This window comes from Heliangelus exortis, chromosome 1, assembly GCF_036169615.1.
Source record: "Heliangelus exortis chromosome 1, bHelExo1.hap1, whole genome shotgun sequence".
Taxonomy (NCBI): Eukaryota; Metazoa; Chordata; class Aves; order Apodiformes; family Trochilidae; genus Heliangelus; species Heliangelus exortis.
Window position 1 is genome coordinate 66908096 of NC_092422.1, and position 23208 is coordinate 66931303.

Sequence of the window (23208 nt, forward strand, 5' to 3'; positions counted from 1 at the left end):
TTTACTTTTAACGCAATGGACTGCGGAGGGGGTGGTATGTGGAATTACCATAAAACTGTCCTTAGGCATATATTTAGACTAATCACGTTCAATATCTGCCTATTCTAGACCTTAGCTTGGGTTTCTATGTTAAAAGAAACAATTGTTTGGATGCTAAGAGTTTGTAGGTTTTTCTTCTTATTTACAGAGAACACTCAATGCACAAGTGAAATGCACAGTGGGATGGGCTGGTTGCATGGCAATGGCATAGTTTTACTTTTACAGAAGAGAGGCTTATGCAAGGAATGGGATTTTTAGCATGAAGGGTATGACTGGATAATGTTAAAATTAAGCACAGTTATTATGTGAAAAGTATCAGGGATGAAATAATGTACCAAAAAAAAAAAAAAAAAAAGAGTTGGGGGAAAAGTGACTTTTCATCATTTGTGTTGCTTTATTTTTTCATCCCTACTGGATAATATACATGACCAGTTAATCTTGGATTTTTGCTTCTAAGCCTTTTTTAATCTGCTCATCACTCACTGGTTTTCTCTCTGCTACAACATCTGGATGGTAGCGACTTCATGAAAATTTTCATTTGTCATTGACATGTTAAATGCAAAATCTTTGAAAAAATATTTACATGGAATAGAATTTAAACTTAAATTAGAGTTTTATTGTGACTATAAAATTAAAAATTGATTCCTCCATTTGCATGGAGTTTTCAGCCACCTCCCTTACCCCCAAATCCTTCAATTTCATCCTGGAAATTTGTGCAGGCACCTAAGACACATGGCTGCCTTTGAATATGCAGAGATTTTTCATTGTTAGAGCACAAGTACATAATTGGGCTGGTCGAAGATTAAGACTTTTTTTTTTTTTTTTTTTTGGGTGCAAATATTTTGACTCGTAAAATGAAGTCAAACCCTGAGAACAAAGAATTAAACATGAAAGCCAATACACTGTCTGATGTACAAAGCTGGAATTTCATTTTGTTTCCAGAATCAAACAAGTGATTTGGGAATAACTCTCTAAGGGAATAAGAGTACATCAGTATTATAATTTTGGATGGTGGTTGCATGCGTACTAGAAACAGTGTATTTTGGCTTAAAAAAAAAAAAATAAGTGTATGTATATATATTTAAAACACAGTATCAGAAGTATGCATCCTCAGAGCAGTCTGCACACAAGAAAAGCCTCAAGTTTGAAATCAGGTTTTAATTCAACACAATACAATGGTCGTACCATTAGTTCCCTGTCACCACACCACTCCACCCATCCTGTAACCCCTCTGACGCTCTCACTTTCATTTCACCAACACAACCTACCCTGCTGCATCCTTCTAGAAGCTGAATATAATTCTTCAGCCTTGGCTGTCTGCTGCATTATTGAAGAACATTATGACAATTAAAATCTCAAAGCTATACGGCAAGTCCATCTCCAGGATAAACTGGAGATCTACTGGTACTAAGGGTTAGGCTCTAAGGGAACTTCAGACTGCTTACACCAGGTTTGGTGTAAGTTTACTACTTTTACAACCATTTTTCCATTTTTTCAAATGGAAGCAATAAATGGGGCAAAAAAATCACCTGCAACCCAAACATCTCAGCTATTTCTGGTCCATGTATGCAGCTTTCTATCTAACAAATATGAAAAATAACAAATATGGAGCAAAACGTGTATCAATATGGAGATGAGTGAAACAGAAAGAATTCTGGGAAACAAATAACGGATGGAGGTGACAGTCAGTGAGGTCTTTTTCTTATATAGGGGAAAAGGAGGCAATTCAATTTTGTTCTTGTTAGAAATGGTCATGCATAAAGCCTGACAGGAAGGTCTGGAAGGTGGTTTCAGAGAAAGGGGGAGACAAACTCTGCTAGGTTGGCTCAGGTTAGCTGCAGTATATTAAATACTTGCCCATCCATTTGGATCCAAATGTGCTAGCTTGTCTTCCCAGTTTTCTGTTACTGGGCTTCATCATTTTTCATGGTCATTTTCATTTGATTTACAAAATAATGCCAGAGGTTTCCCTGAAAATACATTACTAAAAGCACAAAGTTACAGGTGATGTCTGATGTGCAATGCACTGCAAACCAGGAAGTTAAGAGTCCAAGAAAGGGAACCAATGGCAAGATGAAAAGGGAAGGAAAAGAGAATGCTTTGGATTTGGCAAAAAAATCTAGGAAAGTGTAATCTGGTGTGACATTTTCCCCTCCTCGTTAGGACTAACTTTCACAAACTGTTGGAGAGGTGGCAGGTCTGCAAATCTTCTGTGATTGCCTGTAGAGTCACGAGGGCTGGAAATGCAGTGACTGCTCACAGGATGGCTTATGGACTTGTTTCTGATTTATGGATGGGAGATGTTACTTTCACCACATAGAGACACAGAGTAGCTCCCTGATTTCATCAGCAGGCCGCCAAGAGGGTCTATTTCAGGGAATAAGGAAACAAAACCAAAAGCAGATATAACTAGTGCCCTTCTTTGAGCAGAAAAATAGAAGTTTATTTTTCACTCTGCTAAAGAGCCAGAGCCTGGAGCAGATAAAAGTCTCAGATGTTTTTAAATTAGGGTGAATTCTGAAAAGGCAAGGAGAAAGCTGAGGAAGATATGTGGAGATTATATGAAAGCTGTAACAGCAAACAAAACAGAAGAACAGCACAATTTTTGACTCAGTTTGGTGGACAGAAGTCCCACATTTTCCTGGGAGCTAAATGGAAGAAATGGACATTCAGTCATCAAAGTTCCTTCAGGGAAAAAAAAAGCAAACCTCTAGAAAAGGCAGTATTAATAATATAGATGGAAATATATAGAATATATAGTTTTATATAAATAAATATAGATGGATATAGTTCTATATAAATAATGTAGATGAAACTCTATAGATAGAGTTACTTACCACAAACTCAAAACTACCAGGCCATTCCTTGTGAATTTAGAGGACTGAAAAGTGTCCTTGTTCAAAACTACACACTTTGTGCTGGATCAGCTGAAATGTCTCTGAATACTCAGTCTAAATGTTTAAGCCATGACTCTGAATGCCAGTCAAATGGGTCTGTAGGAGAAATGCGGGTAGTTTTTTTAAAAAAGTTTCAAAATAGCTTTATCAGCTGATGGGAATGAATACAAATAAGTCCCATATATTTGTCAGTATCAAGAAGGGAAAAGAAGCCATGTGTTTGCAAAAAAAGGCTCAGACTACAGCAGGTTATGAAATGAATGAGTAGTGTGCAGAGGGGAGCTGTGCATTTGCTCAACAAAGATGGTTCAGGCTCAAAAGAATGGCCAATAAAACAAAGCACAAATGGCCTCCATGTGATGCACAAATTAGGCCCAGCAGTGCAAATGAAAGAAGTGAGAGAAACTGAAACGGTCGTGTTCAAAAGAAAGTATAAAGTTGGAGGAGTCAAAGGTGAGACAGAAATCTGAAAGCAAGGGACAAATTCCAGGCCTGGCCAAGTGTGAAGTGTCACTGGTGTTCAAAGACACAAAGAGTAAAACAAGACGTTGTGGTAATGCCCTAAGGAGAGCAAGTAGTCCATGGGCGTAGGCTTGGTTTCATCACTGGAATGTGTGCCAGAGTCCAGTAGATTCATAGCCTGGGGAACAAACCTGAACCAGACCTGAATGTGCCCATGCGTGAAGTGAAGTGTGCTTGTGGAAAAAAAGGAGTCACCTGGTGACATTCAAGGTACAGCTAATGGAAGATGCAGAATCTCTGACATGTGGCACTAATAAAAGTGCAGCAAAACATGACAACAGATGGCTTTATTCATGGGATCAGCCAGGGCAATAAAAGAGGCTTGTTCCTTTTTGGCTGTGGAGAAAGATAGCAAAACTGATTGGTCTTAGATTTTGCAGTGACCACAAGATGCTGAACAAGATCATTTAGGAAGAGAAATATTTCCATTTGCTCTCAAGGAACAAAATGTTTGCTGAGATGGCAGAAGCCAAGTTCTTCTGAAGATTAGATACAGAGGGAGGGATTTGGCAGATTCCCCTGGACACTGAGCACTTTGAAATTTGCTTTCAAATCACCATTTTGCAGATGCTGCTTCCTGAGATTGCCTTTTGGAATCCATTTAACACCAGAAGCATATTGCAGCACAATGACCCAAACACTAGGAGGTCTCCTAGGAATGAAAATACCTGTGAATGACATAATAGAAAGGGGCAGCACCACTATTGAACATCAGGAATGATTGTGGAGAATACTGAAAATTGCAAGAAGGAACAACCTTAAAAAGCACCACTACTGAACATCAGGAATGATTGTGGAGAATACTGAAAATTGCAAGAAGAAACAACCTTAAATTGAACAACACCAAATTGTCAATCTCAAGCTAATGAGAGAAATAGACCACAAAATGAATGATGCCTGGCTCATCTCCAGCAGAGGCCTCAAGGGCTGTGACAGTGACACAAGAGAGGTGTAAGAATTCTAAGTAGAGGTATTCTAAGTAGAGGTATTCTAAGTAGAACATGCAACAGCCACAGAAGGTTTTATGATTTTGTCGAGAAGCAAAGACAAGACACTAACCATGGATCACTTTTCATGAAACACTGGAAAGGACTCAGTGGAACACTGCCAAGCTTACTGCAATTAATTTTTAGAAAGCTTAGCAAGAAGCTGTGGATGTGCAGGTCCGCTTAAGACATTAACTACTAAGTAAGCATGCTGTCAAGACAATATGGTTTACTTGATGATGTGCAAAGATGTGATCTGTAATGAACTGTGACAGTGTACATGATTGCTACAAATGCATGAATTTATTCATATTAATGTATATTTACCCTGTGTGTAGGATGAGTTATGCAACCAGTCAAACAACTATAAACAGAGAATGACAAAACCCAACAATTCTCATACTCACATTGGATCGTCTAGGTATCAGTCACAAAAAGTACAAGAATGGCAGTTATCACAAGCAAAAATAAAGTTTATTAACAAAGGACACCTTGGAATAACTAGTCAAAAACCATAGTAGTGAAGCAGTACTTAAGTCACAGATGAAGAGATGTATCATAAACACTGGACATAAATAAAGACTGTCTTAGCTGCATTGAGTAGATCTCTGTAAGTTAGTAACCTCTATATTATTCATATGTTCCAGCTTCCAAAATCAGAAGTGAAACATGATTTATGTGGGTAAGCACAGCATCTCTCAAGGCGTATGACTAATTGAAAAGACCACAGGTTTGGCTGTGATCAAGTGTGTTAAAATTGATGCATAACTGTTAAGAAAGGGAATAGATGTTATAGCACTCCATTTCACTAATTCTGAACTCCCAGATGCTTCTACAGTGTATGCATTTTAACATAAGACATCAAAGGCATGATTCATTTGCCCACATATAGGCTTCTTGTTCAATTTAAGATGCACAGACATACCTGAAACCAGGAGACTGAGGTAATACTGGAGTGGCAGCTTGAGGCCATGGTGGATACCCCAGGGCATCTCTAATCCCATCTGTACCCATACGTGAGCAACTCAAATGAGTCTTTAGCCATAAATATCCAAGACAAACCAGAGCATGCTCTCTGCATAAGGAAGAATTTGCTCAGAAAACACTTGGCACAAAAGAACCCTGGAAAAAAAAAAGAAAAAAGGAAAATCAGTATGTAGAGACAAGCCTTAATTAAAGAATGACATTCAACAGTGATTTTTGGCAAACAGCCTAGAGAAGAAGCCAAAGTGGACAGAGAGCTGTACCAGTTATCAGGTGTCTGCCACAGCCCAGAAATTCAGACTTCAGCAAGATTACTGCTGTCAGAAAAGAGGAGTGAAGATACATCACCTTCTTTATATTCCAGGACTGAAGCCAGTGAATGGACTTCATAGACAAACTTATCACCTTGATATTGTGTTATGGGAAAACTTAGTCAGATTTTTCTATTTGACTGATATTCCCACGCTTTTTAAAATAAGAGCTACAAGGTTACCTTACGAAAGAGCTGGAGAATTTCCTGATTATCTAGCCCAGCACAAGCACGGTACAATGAATATGGTCTGTAGGGGCTTGGTGCTTAACATGGATTTGGCTATTGCCACAGTGAAAGTGAGCATCACCTTATCTTCTGGTCTTCAGGACATGAAGAAGGGGCATTGGGGAATTTCAAGAAGAATATGGTTCTTTGATCACCACTGCTTACCTGTGAAGGCTGAGCCCAAAGTCACTTTGGTGATTCCATATCCACTTGTACTGAGTGCATATTTGGATAATAACTAAGTTAATTTGAGGGCCTGTTTCCTATAGTAGTTTCTTTGAGTTCTCCTTTCAGTCCTGCTGTGGCCAGTTCACAGGTAAAACTACCTCCTTCTGCTACAGAAAGGATCACTTTGAGCTCTTCCCTCCACAGGCTTCCTCTTCACATCCTGTATCCAGGTCAGTCTCTGGTCAACCAAAGCATGTTTTGTTTAGATCTGAAATGTTGCAACTGAGCTGTTCACCATAACTCCAACTGAAATGGGAGTTGCAGATGTTCAGTCCCAGGGTATGCGACTCTTCTTGTTTGAGAGGCCAGATGTCATTGGGACAAAGGGATTTTTCTGGTGGGGTAGGGCACTAAACATGCCCTTGGCACTTTGCAGACAAGAATGAATCTCTGTCCCAACACTGAGTTGTTATTTCAAAGCTGTTTTAGAATTACAGATGTAAAGAAAAGCAAGCAATCCCACAAAATTGCTATATTTGCATTTTTTTCTCTTTTAACTTGAACACAGCTGAACCAAATTATTTTATGTCCAGTAAAATTTGTCTCCCCAAAATGTGCTGGTTATTTCCTTTCATATAATTTTTTTCCATATGCTTTACGAACTTTTGAAAATGCAGGGTGAGTAATTGCATTGTTGATAAAAATTTAACATACTTAGTGGAGACTATGGAAGGAAGGAAGGAAGGAAGGAAGGAAGGAAGGAAGGAAGGAAGGAAGGAAGGAAGGAAGGAAGGAAGGAAGGCAGGAAGGAAGGAAGGAAGGAAGGAAGGAAGGAAGGAAGGAAGGAAGGAAGGAAGGAAGGAAGGAAGGAAGGAAGGAAGGAAGGAAGGAAGGCAGGAAGGCAGGAAGGCAGGAAGGCAGGAAGGCAGGAAGACAGGAAGGAAGGAAGGAAGGAAGGAAGGAAGGAAGGAAGGAAGGAAGGAAGGAAGGAAGGAAGGAAGGAAGGAAGGAAGGAAGGAAGGAAGGAAGGAAGGAAGGAAGGAAGGAAGGAAGGAAGGAAGGAAGGAAGGAAGGAAGGAAGGAAGGAAGGAAGGAAGGAAGGAAGGAAGGAAGGAAGGAAGGAAGGAAGGAAGGAAGGAAGGAAGGAAGGAAGGAAGGAAGGAAGGAAGGAAGGAAGGAAGGAAGGAAGGAAGGAAGGAAGGAAGGAAGGAAAAGGGGCAAATGAAAATCCTCTTGGAAACTTCAGTGGTAGTTTTGCTCGAGTACAGATGATAGACTTATGAGCTCTGTGAGTGGACAGGCAAGTACATAAAAACTTTATGACATATGCATGTTATTTAATAGGATGGTTGCAGAACAAAATAACCCGGGCTGGAAAACCATTGTCTTGAGTGGATCTGAGGTCCCAGTTTAGATCAAAGTTCATCCTTTGCAGTTTTGGAAAATGCCTGAAAGCTTTGGAAGGAGTTTCCCTGTTTCTGTTGTGCACATGTACAAAGAGAAAAGGGTATTAATAGGGGTCCCTAAGCATCCCACCTACTATCTGGGATTTGGGATCCAAGACAGTTTTGTTCCTCATATCAACAATCTCTTCAAGTAAAGCTTAGGTAGGAATGGGTGACTTTCTTTGTGTGGAAGAAGAGGAATTCATGGATTCAGAAAACTGTTAAGCAGGATGGCAGTATTCCTAATGTCCCTCAATGTATTTTTTTGTAAGTAACAAATTCCCTTCTATTAAAAAAATAGTTGAACCAATTTAATAACATGTTCAATTGAAAAAAAATTGTTAAGAGGAGGAAACCTTTTGGGTCCCAATTACTGTTAATTTGTAATCCAGTGAGGTCAAGTACCTGATTAAATATTTATATAGGAGAAAGGTCATAGTCTTTTGTGATCTTCTTTGCCATGTGTTAATTTTCCGTCAGATGCACTATGAGTTCCTTTTGGAGAACACTTTATCAGAGAAAGTAATCCTTGCTGTTGGCCTCAGAAAAGGAAGGTATTGGGTTTTGATGTCTAGCAGCTGAAACCAAGCTATTTCACTTAGATAAATTTTTAGCTCCATTTTTTCCAAAGCAATATAAAGATTTTAGTTTTCCCAGCATTGAATGCTCATCTGGAGACCTTCGGAAGGCACAAGACTTTAAGGAAATGAAGAATACCCGATCTCTGGAAGTTGAGTCACTTTAAAGACGTTTCTGCTGGACACATGCATAGAAGTATGGAAGCCTTCCAAAATCTCTAGTCACTTTTGAAAGCCTTGCACTCAATGGACACAAAACTGTATTTGGTTTCTATCCATTGCAATTTCTTTTGTAATTTAAAGACCCCAAAAGGGACATTCCGTATCATGCCCAGGGTGTCTGATGAGGAAATAAGTATCTAGGTGGAAACCAGGCAAAACCAACTGGAAGCAGCAGAGATCTGCCTGAGTTTGCAGTTTGCCCACTATATATGGAGGGGCAAACACCCTGCCTGCTCCTCCAGATGGAGTGGTGGGGCAGATGCAGCTCAGCCAAAGCCTCTCTCTGAAGCACTTCCCTTGCTATGGCACCGCGTGGGGCCATGCACTCGGTGTAGTCAGGATGTGAGGACTTGGACATTTTGTTGGGGTGAACATCATCTGAGGAGTGGTCAGGTGCCCCAGCTGCTCTGTGGGTTGTCCCTCCACCAGTGGCAGCCTTTGGCACCCTGATGTGGGTCCTAGCTTCTGTGGAAAAGCTATTTTGTCATTCTCATATCAAAACTAATATCTTTTTCTGCACACTTGTTCTTTGCTTTTGTATGTGTGTGTGTTCATGTTTAGCTTGATGTATTTAAATTATTTTCTTTTCCTACGTTTTAATTTTCTGTATGTTCTTCTGCTAATGCTATGCACAGAAACACATATTAGAAATGTCCATTCAGACAAAAGGTTCTACACCAGGCATATGCATTGACTAACTTGGAAGCCACAGGAGGCATCTATGGCAAATATGGTGTAGAAGAATGAAAACTGTATTTTCTATGGGTGGTTCATTTGCCATAAACAGTTACATCTTGTATCATCCAGATAAAACCTGTGAGTATGAGGCAGTTCAATGGTTTTGCATTTAGGATGAAGCTTTTTAGCTTGGGAAAATGTATATGGAGTAATTGATATGAGTTCCACTGGAGCTGTGATATTCCTTTAATGACATGCAGTCAAGGGCATCACTCTTTTGCCCATCTGTCCTGGCTTGGGACAGGATAGAATTAATTTTCTATTTCAGACAAGTCTCTTGTAGGTAGCTGCACTTGCTGAAATTTACAGCAAGTTTCTCAGACAGTGTCTGCTTTTAGGACTGATAACACTCGATGTTTATAGTTATGGATAGAGAATGGAATGCAGAACCAAGGCCACTGCTCAGTTCTAAGGAGCATCTTATGATTCAGAAATAGAAAAGGAATAAAGGGGTCACACCTGCAACCCCCCTTTAGGAAGGAGCAAACAAGAGAAGTGACCAAAACTGACCAGACAGAGTATTCTATCCTCTACACATCATATTTAGTATAAATTTGAGGGATCATGAGGGTCAAGCCCCTGTCCTTCTTCAGTTTCTCCTGCCTTCCTCAGCATCCTGGGAGGATTCCATCCATTCATCTGCTTGTGGTTCCAGTCTGTGCCATCCTGAATCCGTGTGTTTGTGCCACCAGCTCCTGACTGCTGCTGACCCCAGGAGTCCAGCCTGGAATTTCTCCAGAGCTGCCCTGCAGCCTCGGTGGTGATGTGAGAGTTACTGGGGAGAAGGCGGGAGGAACGTGGTGTCATTTTCCTGTATATTTGTATATATTTAATTATTTTTCTTTTAAAATTATTACTGTTTCATTAAAGCTGTGTAGTTTAGTTTCCAGCCTGTCTCTCTCTCTTATTCTCTCTCCTTTCTTTATTAAGGACAGGGATTATAGAAAGCATTTGTCATTTGGTTAATTGGTTAATTGCTGGCCCATCATTAAATAGTGACACTGTCCTGTGCAATATGGGAGGGGAGCAGGACCTTGAATACCCAGTCATGTCCCTCCAGAAGTCTGCTGCTTTCTACCATCCTGGTCCTCTGACCTTTCAGAACAACTTAAAGGTTATTTTCATTGCAATGATAGAATTTATTTTTCTTTTAATTGTGTTCTAAATAATATTTGAAATCTGCATTTGGAGACATTTTCCTATACTGTGCACATTTTCCTCTCTTCAGCCTTTGGTGTAGCTCAGCTGGACAAGAAGTACTTTCAATCCAGCAAATGTCATATGGCAGTAAAAGTAAATAAAATAAAAATTACATTTACTATTTAATTCTTTAATCTTCATCCAGAAATCTTCAGGGATACCCCATCTTTTACAAGTTTTTTCATAAAGCTGTGTTCTTTTTTAATAAAAAAAAAAAAAGAAAAAAAAAAAAGAAAAAAGAAAGAAAGCAAAAAGGCATCTCATTATATTTCTTATGTTGAACAAAAATTGCACAGAATACCCTAAGTTCTGCTTCCAGTTGCAAGAGTAGAAATCCAATGAAACCAATTAAACAATTCAAGAGAATTCATGGATGATTTTCTGGACTAATACTGTTGGAATGTCCCAGTCAGGTAGAACCTGGACTGGTAACTGTGTTTTATTGTACTGTTATTCTTATAATTAACCCATAATTACTTATTGGCTGAACTCAGTGTCTTTGGCCAGTGGGCACTAAGTGGCACTGGGAAGAAGATATGACTTACACCTATTTAAGGTAGCATTTTTTACCCCTTGCTGATGTGTAGTCCCACTGCTAGTACTCTGGAGACTAAAGGTGATGCAGACCAAGCAGGCAGTTTTGTCTTTAGGAGTGTAGTGTCCCTACTAGGCTGCCCTTTTAATGAAGAATAATTGTAGAATTAGCAGAACTTTTGCTGTCATAATGCTATTCTTTTCCATTGGTTGTCAAGCCTGAGATGTGGTCTCTTGGGATTGGTGGCTATGTGATGTTCCCTGCTTATATAATAACGAGTACAGTGGGATAGTGGTTTTGTTGGGCTACTGGAAGGCAGAATTTTCTAATGTGATATTACACAAGCAAAAATGGATTGGTCAACATAGGCTCTCATTTTACTCAGTGGGCAGAATCAGGCAGAATGAGTTCATTCTAAATTTGAATGGTTTAGTGTAGAGAGAAAACCCTTGCTGTAAGACATTGTATCAGTTCTTCTCCCAGAACACCTAGAGTTGAAGGCTAGGAAGTGATCATCTAGGCTAGCCTTCATATTATCACAGACCATTTAATATCCCAAGTTACAAATATAGAACCCAAATAACTTATACTTTGGTGAAATAATATCCTCAGAAAGGTGACCAGTCTTACATGGAAAAAGCCAAGAAATGTAAAAAGCCTACCATTTCTAGTGATACAGAGTTCCCAAGCTTAACTGCTGTCCTGGGGCATTAAAACCATATACATTTACTCTGATCTGAATTGCTTGGTTTCAGCTTCTCAGCCTTTGGGTTCTTGCTATACTTCTCTCTTCTAGAATTTTGCACAGTGTTTGCTGACCAAGAAGGTGCTTATGTACTGAAATCATGTAAGCTCTCAGTCTTGCCTCAATAAAATAAATAAACTGAGCTCCTAGAGTATCTCATTGTAAAGCATTTTGTGCAGGATTTATATAGCTCTTGGGATGTTTCTTTCACATTTTCCATTTTTTCCATTTCCTTCATAGAGAATGGACATCACATCTGCTCACCAATGTCATAAACCACCTCCGTTTTGGTTCCTGCCTCCCCTGTTTAAGCATACAAGGACTGTACTTTTTTGCCACTGTCAGACACTTTGAGTTCCTGTTGAGATGCAGTCATACTGGAATTTGTTTATTATAATTTATCTGCAGACATTTCTGTGTAATATTCCATAATTGCATGGTAAGTTCTGACCATAAAACTTCAGGGTAATTGCCTGCTAGTGTATTCTATGTAACTTAACATGTCCAATAGTTTCCACTACAGTCCCGGCAGAAAGAGCTTGAACACTGGATATACACTGACATTTTTCCCAAAATCTATCAAATCTGGGTATTAACATCGTGACAGACTTCTGCAGAGTGACACTAGCCAAATAATTTGACTCACCATGTTGCATTAGATTTTTGTGCATGTCAACAATCTGTGTTGTGATGAGCCAAAACACTAAGGGAAACAGTGTTCTTCCAAAACTGACAATTTAAGCCCATTTTAATTATGTTAGTTCACTAAGATTAGGGCTTGGCAGCTGAGATTCCAGTTCACCCCTTCAATAGAACTGTTGCTTTCAGCCAAGGAATTTGCTCTATGTTTTAATGGAGTAAATTAGTGACATGGTGAAGAACTTGGTGGCTTTGGAAGCCAAAAGGCACTGCCCCTAGAAGAGAGCACACTTTCTAAAATAGAGTATTACAGAGCATATTTGTATTCTTAAATGCAAAAAAACATCCACAAAAAACAACAAACCAGCTTGGATTCAGCATTCTGGGCTGGTAAACTGGATTTTCCTACTTGTATTCTAGCCTAAGTAAGGATTTAAGGATTTTCTACTGTAATTTTCCAATCAATTTCTCCCTGGCTGTTTTGGGCTTGGGTTTTTTTGTGGTTTTTGTGGTTTTTGTGGTTTTTGTGTTGGGGTTTTTTTTTGTTTTTGTTTTTTTTTTGGTTGGTTTTGTTTCATTTGTTTATTTATTTATTTACTTGAAACTGGTACAGTTTGGAAGAGAGAAATAGATGCTTGCCCAGTGTTGCATAACAGCTGTGTCACTAGAATGTGATCAAGAGATTTAGGAAGTCCTTGACCCAAGAGAACTTGAAACTTGAGGAAAAAACTCAAACTGCAAGTTGCTTGGGTCAAGGCTATTTTGCTATGTTCATACAGTGCCTGTTGCAGTGGCATTTCTGCCCATGACAAAAATCTGCCAGGTGCTCAAGTAATAAAACTGGAAAATATGCAAATAGTCTCCTTGAAGATCCAATGCTTTGACGGATCAGGGCCACAACTCAGCGGCTGAATGATGTTGGCTCACAGCAGCTGAACAAGCCCTATTGTTTTAGGAAACTGTCATCTTGTGCTCCAAATTCTAATCCTTCATTAAAAATAGCCTCTAGCGTATAATTGCAAAAATAGCCTTCCCCACTTGGACTGACAGCAAATTGATGCCTTGTTGCCTCTAGCTTCTGTAATAACTGGAGACAGGAGCTCAGAATGGCCTATATTCACTCCTTTCACTTCAATAACTTGTTGACTCTGAAGCCTAATGATGGCTTTCTCAGAGTTCATGCTATTATTCAACTTATGATCACATATGCAGGAAACAAGAAGAAAATTGATCAATAGGATTAGAGCCTTTAGAAAATTCAAAACCTAAAGTATGCAGTTGTTGTTTTCCATGTGCTTGCTTTCCTCAGACCTGATCATCTCTTTCTTACCAGGCAAAAGCCACTGTCTTCCTTTCCATGACAAATTTTGTATTTGTTTCTATGGAGTGCATTGGAACGTGTTCTTAAACAGTCACACTTTTTTGGTTCTTCTGTGTTGTTTTACACTTGTTAATATGTAATTTTTCACAATTTCTAGTTTATTATGTTTACAATAAAAAGAGATGCATGTCTGTTCAGAGTGGTTTCAGTTTAAGTTCTCTGTCTTCTGATGGGAAATGTGCATAATATATTCATGTGAACTGCTCATTTTTTCCCTCACTCAATTTATAGATGAAAGAACCATGGAATTAGCTTACTAAAATAAATAAATAAATTACAGAAAAAATATCCAGGACATGATCAACTGTACTTCAGCAAATTGAGAACATTTTTTTTCAACATCTGGTAAAAAACATCTGTGGCGTTGGACTAAGAGCAGGTGCAGGATTCAGGAACATGGATATTTGAGATGCAGATGGCCAATGTGTCTTAAGAGTTCAGAGAAAACTTTTGAGAATCTGGCAGTTAAAATAGCATATTCCGTAGAAGCCCAGGGAATTAAAGGCTGATCTTTTCCTGGGGCTCAATCTTAAGTTTTTAGTGTGAATGAAAAGGAGGTTTTGAAATCTCCATAAGACCTGACATGGTCTGAAGAAAATATTTTGTTTTGGAACAGAGCGACTAAAGCCAGTTACTGTTCCTAAACAAAATTTTATCTATCAAAAATATTTAGACAGTGCACCAGTCCTTGTGGAAATGCTTTTTTAATAAACAAGGAATATATGTGAGATTGTGAAAAAATGGCATAGAGTATGACTAAAATTATTTTTTTTCTGTCATTGTTTGAAGAGGAAGCACCCTAACAAGAAAACTTAATTAACATTAGAATTCTGTGAGAACATCTTTTTGAACCACCACATGAGTATGAAACTCTTATTTTTTATGTTTCTTGTAAACTCCTCTTGGTGTCTGTTGATTTGCTAAAGACATTCCAGAATGCTGTCTTCTGTGACACAGCTGGTAGCAGGGGTTGCATAAATACTGCCGTGTCAGAGAATGACACTTTCTATGATATCTTCTCTAAACCAGAAAATGCCAGTTAATTTTAAAAGTAAGATGTGGAAAAAAGATTTATTTATTTATTCATTAATTTTAAGATAAATGCTTTTACTTTTTGCCACTCAAAAAGCCTGGTTACTTGAGCCAAACAGAATGTAATGTGGGTACTAAGTGAGTTTTTCTATCAGCTTGGTAGGGTTCTGTAATAAAATTTTTCCCTAATGCAATGAAGACTATTAAATTGATATATTTCAGATTATTCAGAATGTTTCCTTCTTGCTGCAATGGAAGTAACAAGGAAAAATACTGATAGATGCAAAGAATATTAAAATACCTATTACCAAAGAATTTGTTTCATAGGGTTTATAGTTTCTTTTTGCAAAGCATTTTTACGAGAGACTGAGACTCTTTGCAGGTGGATTTTGAGTTGCCCTATTTATAACAATGTATGATTATTTTACTTGTGAATTTCTGTTCACCAGGGTGATAATAAACATACATTTTGCTTTCCTGCCTCTACAGAGCTGGAGGCGGGTTTTCACCTTGTCCTACTTAGACCAGTCATTGATACAGTGTAGAGGCAATCATTAAATACAGCTGTATAGCGTGCCTTACTCTCTCCTCCAAAACGTGGCTGAGAGACCCTACAGTTTTAACTGTGTCATGCTCTTCTTTAGCAAGTAAAAACATGCCAGAGGAGTTGGTCTACATGCATATAGTGGCATTTTCAAGAGTCAATGGCTCGCCTAAACATGTCTGATAAACTAAGTGTTAATTACCTAATTTAAGGTAGCGTGGCTGATCTGTTTATCAAACAAATTTTGTGGATCATGAATGTCTTCTGTTGTTGTTGCCTGTCAAACTGAGGTGGGATTTACCTCAAATTTTGAAGACTTATTTCAAAAGAACATTGCTAAAGTTTGCAAGAGAATGATTTTTTGTAGTATTTCCCCACAAGGCTGGCTTGTCAGCCTTATCAAGGCTCTTTATGCTCTCTCTTATAATGTAATATTTAATACCTTTGTTTTTGCATTTGGTTTCCTTGGTACCATTAGGGTAGGACAGGAAAAAAAAGGAAGATACAAAAGTGTAAGTGTTGCTTTGGCAATTTTCTGCCAAATTATACACAGCTGTCCAGATGATTTAAGAGTAGAGCCCTGATTCTGCAGGCATCCACTAGAGCAATTCTTGTCTTTCATGTGTGTAATTCCACTCGTGTGTTTTCACTGAGCAAGCAAACATTTTCTTGTTCATTCCATGAAGAAACAAAACATAGTACAAGTGATTTTAATGTGGCAAGTTCTCTCCTTGGCTTAACACTCTAAGGCACTTAAAGGGACAGAGCTCAAATATGAGGTGTGTACACCTAAGAGAGTCAGCCATATATAACAGTTCCATATGCATGGGGTCTGTGGTTTGGTCTATTTCCTGCTTAATTTTTTCCTCCTCAATCCCAGGAAATTCCTTGGCCTCTGTTTCTTCAATTTGTTCCTCATTAGGAAGTATAAGACATACTTCTTCCCTTTTTTTACCTTCATTTTTACTCACTGGTCACTTCCCACCACAATGATCATCTCTACTAGATGCAACATCTCTTGACCAGAGAAAAAGAGACAGGCCTCTTTAATAAATCAGTTCTTTTTAAGAAGAAGAGGGAGATGACATCCATTTTCAGGCACAGTCCTTGACAGAAAGCCAGATATTCTGTGTTGATTTCAAAGCCCTTTATTACCTGATGATGGGGTTTTCTTTTTTCGTTTGTTTTGTGGCATTTTTTTCTTTCCTAAATGCCAGCCCTCTTAATGCTCTTAATTTTTTGTAACCTTACCTAGATATGTTAATATCACTGAATATTTGTATAGTGCACTTGACTACTCTTAACTGCTCTCACATTTCTGAGCTCAGTAGAACTTTGCTAGAGGTTCTACAGAACTAATTTCATCCAGCCAAACGTGGCACGAGCTGCAGCTGGGTTTAGCTTTACTTTCTCTGTCTTTCTGTCATGAGTGAGTGGATCATTATAACCCCCAAAACCTAACCTGTATTGAATTTCTTTTAAATGTGAGATGAGATGCAATACTTTAACACATATTGGGTGCTACTATGGCAAATTCAAAAGGCAGTAAATATCCCGTGACACTTTGGGGTAAAACACAGTTATGAAACAAATATTTTACCTTCAGCTCCTGTCAAAGACAATAGAGTTGAGCATCTGCCTGAAGTAATATGAATTGCTTGTATTTTTCTTCTCTTACAGAAATATTCCTGTTTATTATTTTAATTGGTAGAGCTAGTGAGGCCAGGTATACTGTGAGATTTCTTCAACCAGTAAGGTTTGATCAAATTTAATCTTAAATTTAAATCATGTGCATTCATTATCCATATTCCCAGAGGTGTTAAGTACCTGAAAACTTCAGTGTTCAAGGGTGCAAGTTACTAACCCTCCCTGAAAGCTATGTTACAAGAGTTAGAAAATTTTCTCTTTTACCAGCATTTACTTCACTAAGTAGTGTTTCGGGCCACATATGCTCTGCAAAGGAAACTTTTGTAATGTTTGCAATATTGTTTCAGAAATGGTTTTATGATTTGTGGCTTCCAGAAAAACATATTCCAATAAAACAGCTTTGACACTTGCTTCACCTGGTTATTCAAAATATTAACATCTCTGTTGAGTGAAGGTATGGCAAGTGCATCGAGGACATAGTAATCTTGGGCACTTCCTCTTTCATCACAGAACACTGACATAGAAATTGTTCCAGCTAATTTCTTTTTTCCCCCGGCAACATGGTAATCAAAGACTTTAGGGAAATACTCAGTACGCAACCATTGAGATGTTGGCATGACCCCAGGAGATTTTAGGTTTGCTTCAAGGTAGTAATACAGACTTGGGTTATCAAGATCACTGAATGCCACATTAACACATGTAAATGCTCCCACCATATACATATATATATATAAATATTAAAAAAAAAAAAAAAAAAAAAAAAAAAAAAAGAAATAAAGAAAAAGTACTCACTGAATTGTTTTGGTCTTTAACAATTACCTGTTTACCTGTGGGGCACACAAGAACAAAATCAGGCTTTCCCTTCAGGATGTGCCTTGCAGCTCTGGGACGGCCAGTGGTGGGCAGCCTTTCCTCCAGGACAATGATGCTGGCACACACTCTGCACAAAACATCACCACCAGGAACAATAAATGGCATTTAATGAAGAAGAGACTGAAATCCCTTAGAAATGTTTCCTAATTTTGTGCCTCTTTTTGCCTCAGCCCAGTGGGTACACAGTGGCTCTGGTTTTAAGTCCTGTCTTTCCCTCAGCCACCTACCGACCGTGGGGCAACCAACCATTTGGGAAATGGGGGAGCAAGAGAACTTAAGAGCTTTTCCTGCTACCCCTTCTTTACACATGACAAAAGAACACTTTAGGTGCCTGTTGGGATAGTGATGGTGTTACATGGTGTGCTTTTTACAGATTTGGGGGTGTGCCTCCTCCCTGATGTCTCTATCTGTTTCTTATACCCCTCACACCCTCCCAGGGTGAGGATGCTGCCTCAGGTGGTGCTAACATGGAGTTCTCTTTGCCTGGTGGAAGAGAGAGCTCTGGGGAAGGGCTGGTGTAATCCTCATCAAGAGTCTCAGGCCTCCTCCCTTATATGCTCCCTGAGGATTTTTCCCACTACTCCCCAGGGCTAGGAAGGGGTGAGGAAGACCAAAAGTAGGTCGGGGCTTTTCTGCCTGGAGCTGCCGAGATGGAGAGGGAAGCTGTGGGGAGAGCTGAGTCCACGCTGAAGCATGCCAGTGGCTTCTGGTACCTTCCTGCCAGTGTCACCCTCCTGGATCACTGCAAGGATGCAAAAAATGGGGCTTATAGGGGAGAAAACAGCTCAGTGTCACTGCTGGGAAGTGCACAAGGGTCCTGCCTGGTTTTGGAAGGTGTAACCTCCTGGAGTGAGTGGCCATCCCTGTGAGGAGCCTGGCAGCACTTCTGGAGGGGCCATCAGTGGCACCCAGGCAGGAGGTGACCAGGGACTGAGGGGGAAGTGGTGTGGGAAACAGAGGGATGCGACAAGAGATGGGGCAGGATGAGGCAGCCCTCCTGCTCCCCTTGGCCAGCTGGTTACATCTGTCTCTGGTTAGGACTGTCCAGATAATGCAAGTGTTGGATGGGTGAATGCTTAGAGATTCCTTAGGATTTAAGGGTTAGTTAAATATGCTCTCCTAAAAAAAAAAAAAAAAAAAAAAAAAAAAAAAAGGGAAAAGTTTTCTCACTTTTTTGATACAGTAGTTCTGTTATCATGATATTAATAATTTCGAGGACACTCTGGAAGACTGTACTAAGCTGTTGCCGTGTCAATTACACAGAGCTATATTTTTGTGCTCATTATTATTCTTGGATGTCTCTAATTTACATCTAAATGTACTGACTAATTTTGATTCAATCATGTCAAAAATGATAGGTCATGTGTGGGAGGAGATGACAGTCCTACCATCAGGAATTGCCAGAATGTGAATTCCTCGGGGCAATGATTTAATGCCCAAGTCAAGCAGTGCTGTCAGAATTGGAGGCCAAATTATGACACATTATGCTGTACTATGGACTTGCACATACAATACATATGAAAAAAGTGACTGAGATTGGAGTTATTAAACTATGCTTTAACCGCTGCTACATTTTCCTTCTTGCTCTCACTCTCTCTCCCCCCTACCATCTTTTTTTTCCTCCATTCACTGCATTTGTTCAGAGGTACTAATAATGGTACAGAAATCTCTTCTGTAGCAACCAACATCCCAAGCCATTCTGAACAGCAGCCTGTGATTAAAGTGGGTGATAAAATAAAAGTAGTTAAGGTACATTTCTGCTTAGCCTTTCTTCAAATCATTTACACTTTTTTTAGCAAGACACATGTCAGCTAGATGTTCTGTGAAAGGGCAGGGCCTATTCATTCTATTGTCTTTTTTTTCCCAGTATTTTTTTTTTTTAGGAATCAGCTGTCTCTGGTTAAACCTGCTGAATAACCTTCAGCAGCTCCTGAGCAATCCACAGGAACTAATTTGCATATTGGATAACTCATCCTAATTATTGCAACCTATTTGCCTTTTTTAGCTTATGGAGATTTATCTGTCAAAAGTGAGATTTTTAATTTTTTTTAAAGAAATTCTTGATTTTCTACCTGGCCTTTTCGTACTGGGGGAGAAGCTACAGAGCTGTTTACCATAAATGCTGTGTGTACAGTTCATTGCATATTCTTGCTCAATCAGTGCTGCAATTAATGTCTTAAAACTCTTAGTTAGAGTCACTGTAAAGATATTGAATTCAATGACCTTGTATTGTCATACTGCTATTATATGTTCATCTATTGTAGTCCTAAAACAATGTAATAAGATACTTACTATGACATAATTGATAGCTGAGTCAAAATAGCTTGTTTCTTTAACTCTCTACAATGACTCTTAAAAAAACCCTTGAGACTTCCAATCACTTGTATAAGAAGTCATGTTAAATCATTTTAATGGCACAGGAATGAACAATTTTTACGGTGCACATCTCAATTTTAGAATATTTAAATGAAAATTTCAGTCTTTTTTTAGCTATTGGAAATGACTGAAAGGGAAATTTTTGCGTACTGTAACAAATATAACATTTTAAGCATTGCTTGAGAACCAAGTTCTGAGAAAACTGGCTGGCATTTAAGCCCACAAGCTGAGAATGAGCGCTGGGAGGAAAATCCATTGCTGAGTTTGGAAAAGACTGGTTTGACTGTCACCAGACTTAAATTGTTTGGCTGAAGTGCAGTGACATTTTCAGAGACGTTTTGGAATCCTCTTTATAAACCTTGAGGCTTAATGTTCCTAAGCATATCTGCCTTGCTGCAGGTATGTGGCTTGTTCTTTCCTTACCTTCCTGGGATATTTAAAATACCTGGTGTCTCAACTTTCCCCGTTGGGCTGGGGCTGTCTCCGTGTCTGATGTGGCCGTGACCACTCATAGCTCCAAATACTCAGCTGTATGCTACGAGTGTAAGAGGTTTCCAATGGCTTTTGTGCTTTGTGTGCTGTCCTAACAACTGTTCCTGATCTCTCCTGAGGCCTTGGGAACAAAGGCAGCAGGATGGATGTACTGCATGGGCCAATTGGATTGATCAACCCAATTTACATCATTGCAACGCAAGTGTCAATTGTTGCACTCATAGATCAGTGTGTTACACATTGCTTCCATGGAGGTGAGATGAGTGCCCAGTGTGCTCAACAGCAGAGAAGAGAATGGTCTCTTTGTCTTCTGGGAGACTTCTCAGGCAGTTGGGATGGTTCCCAAAGTTCCAGGATTTTTGATGTGGTTGTTGATGTCTCTGCCAAAGCTGCAATGCTGGATGCTCGAAAGGGTAGTACAGACAGCAGAAAAGAAAAATCCAATCCAATCAAGTTCATCTTTCCCCGGGGCCACTTTGGGGAAAGAGGAGTAGAATTTGGAAGACTTGGAAGGAAATGAGTGAGAGGTTGTACAGATTGGATCGGATGTTGGGATTGTAAGAGGCAACAAGGAAAATCTACAGATCTGATTTCATTCCTGCAGGCACGCAATTGAAATTCCTCCTTGCACTGACATGGAGTAGAAATGATCTGCAGCCAACTGGATTTCATACTTCAGTCTGCATTTCCCCAAATGTGGAGAGTTCCTATCCCTGATAATTAAACTTCAAAGCTAACACCCTATTAAACATATAAAGCTATTATTTCAGTCTGCTGGGCTACAGAGTCAGTTGGTTGACATAGTGAAGGCATTAAAGAGGGCTATAAACTTCACTGCTTTTCAAACAAAAGCAGTGTTTCAAAAAATGCAGCAAAATTCTTCAGGAATACCTTAATCTCATTATTACTGATGATGTTTCTATATGCCTGAATGTCTGTTTTCAGTGCTGAGGAAAAACATAAACCAAGCCAGTTTTCTTACCTTCTGCTCATCATGGGCTTGCTAAAAAGCCAGGACCAGCAACCTCATTTCAGCTGGCAGGGGGAAAGCGAACAGCTGATGGGGACCATGCCTGGAAAGGCATTTTTTCCTTGTAGTTCAGTCACAAATTCCCCAAAATGGAAAGAATAAAAGCTAGCTGGGTAAAACAGGAAGCCATCATTCAGTAATCTATCTGGCCATTTTGCTGGTACCTGAAAAATATATTTTTATATCAGACCCATGTAAGCTGGGTGTCTGAGTTCAGGAAACTAGGGATATTTTGCATATGGACCTGTGTTAAGTGTCCTGACATTCCATTTTTGCCAATCATCTTAATCCCATTAGTTTCTGATTTTCCTGGAAATTTTACGTTTTTTTTCCAAACAAAATTAGCTCTACTCCACAGGACATAGAGAGACTTCATATGTAAGCCAGTCACTGGCTTCCCTGACAATCTCATTTTTCTAAGATTAGGGTAGAAATAGAGGAGGAGCCAGGATCAGCCCAGAGATGCTGTTTGAATAGCCTACAGCTTTATTAACACATCTGGGAACTATCCAGCAATAACTTGTACAAAACAGATAATTCTTCCTTCCATAATCTGCTCCACCTGTTGGAGGGCTGCCATCAGGATGGCTGGCCAGCATGGCTATGCTGGCTTGTTTTCTAGCCCTACTTTCCGTGTTGTGAGTAGAGATGTGAAGGAATGATCAAACACCAACCTCTTTCAGCCACTTCTCTGGACCCCCAGCCCCTCTGCCACTTCTCAAGTTTCTGTTTGCCAGCCTGCTGGATCTGTGATCTGCCTTCCTCACGCTGGGCTCTTCACGAGTTCTAAAATATTCAACAGAGGCTTCCAAGCTCCCCTCTAGATTCCTGAACTGCTGAAGTCACTTTGCACAACTTGTCCCATCTGTGATCCCAGCCCAGTGACTCCCTGGCCAGATGAAAATGAAGGGAAGAGATTTTTCCCTGGCTTGGAAGAATGTGACTTTTACTAATTATGACTTCTTCAAGCTTTGTCTTTTCAAATGCATGTTAAACTAGTACAATCCATTCCTGTTTCTTCTCCCTATCTACACATCTGTGAATTTGTTTTTTGATGTCTGAATAATCTGCCAAATAAAACCCATAGTATCTTCTTGTGTTCTCTCTTCTTTTCTGTTGTTCAGGGATGAACTCTCTGGGCTGGCACAAAACTGTATTTCTGTTGTGTGTCAACATAAAATGATATTTGAATTATTCATGGCATCTGGCATGAACATAGTTGATTCCTTCCATGTTTGGCATTTAAAAGTCCAGGTGATCTAAATTAGCCATTGAGCCTCTCTCTGTAGTCATCTGGGAGAGAAACACATTCAGAGGGTAAATCCCACAATTTTAGTGACATATTCACCTGGCATACATTGCCTTTTGTCTCTGATGTAGAGTGGGCTAAACTGCCTAGGTTAAGATAGAATAGCACTGATTTTGCCTGAAGACTACTTGTGACAGAACAATAAAAACAATTACCTAAATGCATTTTTCCTTAGGGAATTTTCCCCTTCTGCCAACTGGACAAGCCAAACGCTTTTTGTCTAAAAAAGACTACGTATTTTTAAAATTGCTGTGAAAAGCAAACTTTGAGAGGTGCTTAGGAGGCCAT

General features: G+C 39.3%; 1 long non-coding RNA gene across 3 annotated transcripts in view; it reads right to left on the bottom strand.

The window, feature by feature from the left end:
- The window catches only part of LOC139795941 (uncharacterized), a 29160-nt gene extending 22745 nt beyond the window's left edge, over positions 1-6415 (bottom strand). For all 3 annotated transcript variants that reach the window (XR_011725907.1, XR_011725819.1, XR_011726017.1), the window contains exons 1-2: positions 6132-6415; positions 5370-5566 (exon numbers count right to left, since the gene is read on the bottom strand). This is a non-coding gene — a long non-coding RNA (uncharacterized lncRNA). The remainder of the gene's footprint in view (positions 1-5369; positions 5567-6131) is intronic.
- Between the last annotated feature and the right edge of the window lie 16793 nt (positions 6416-23208).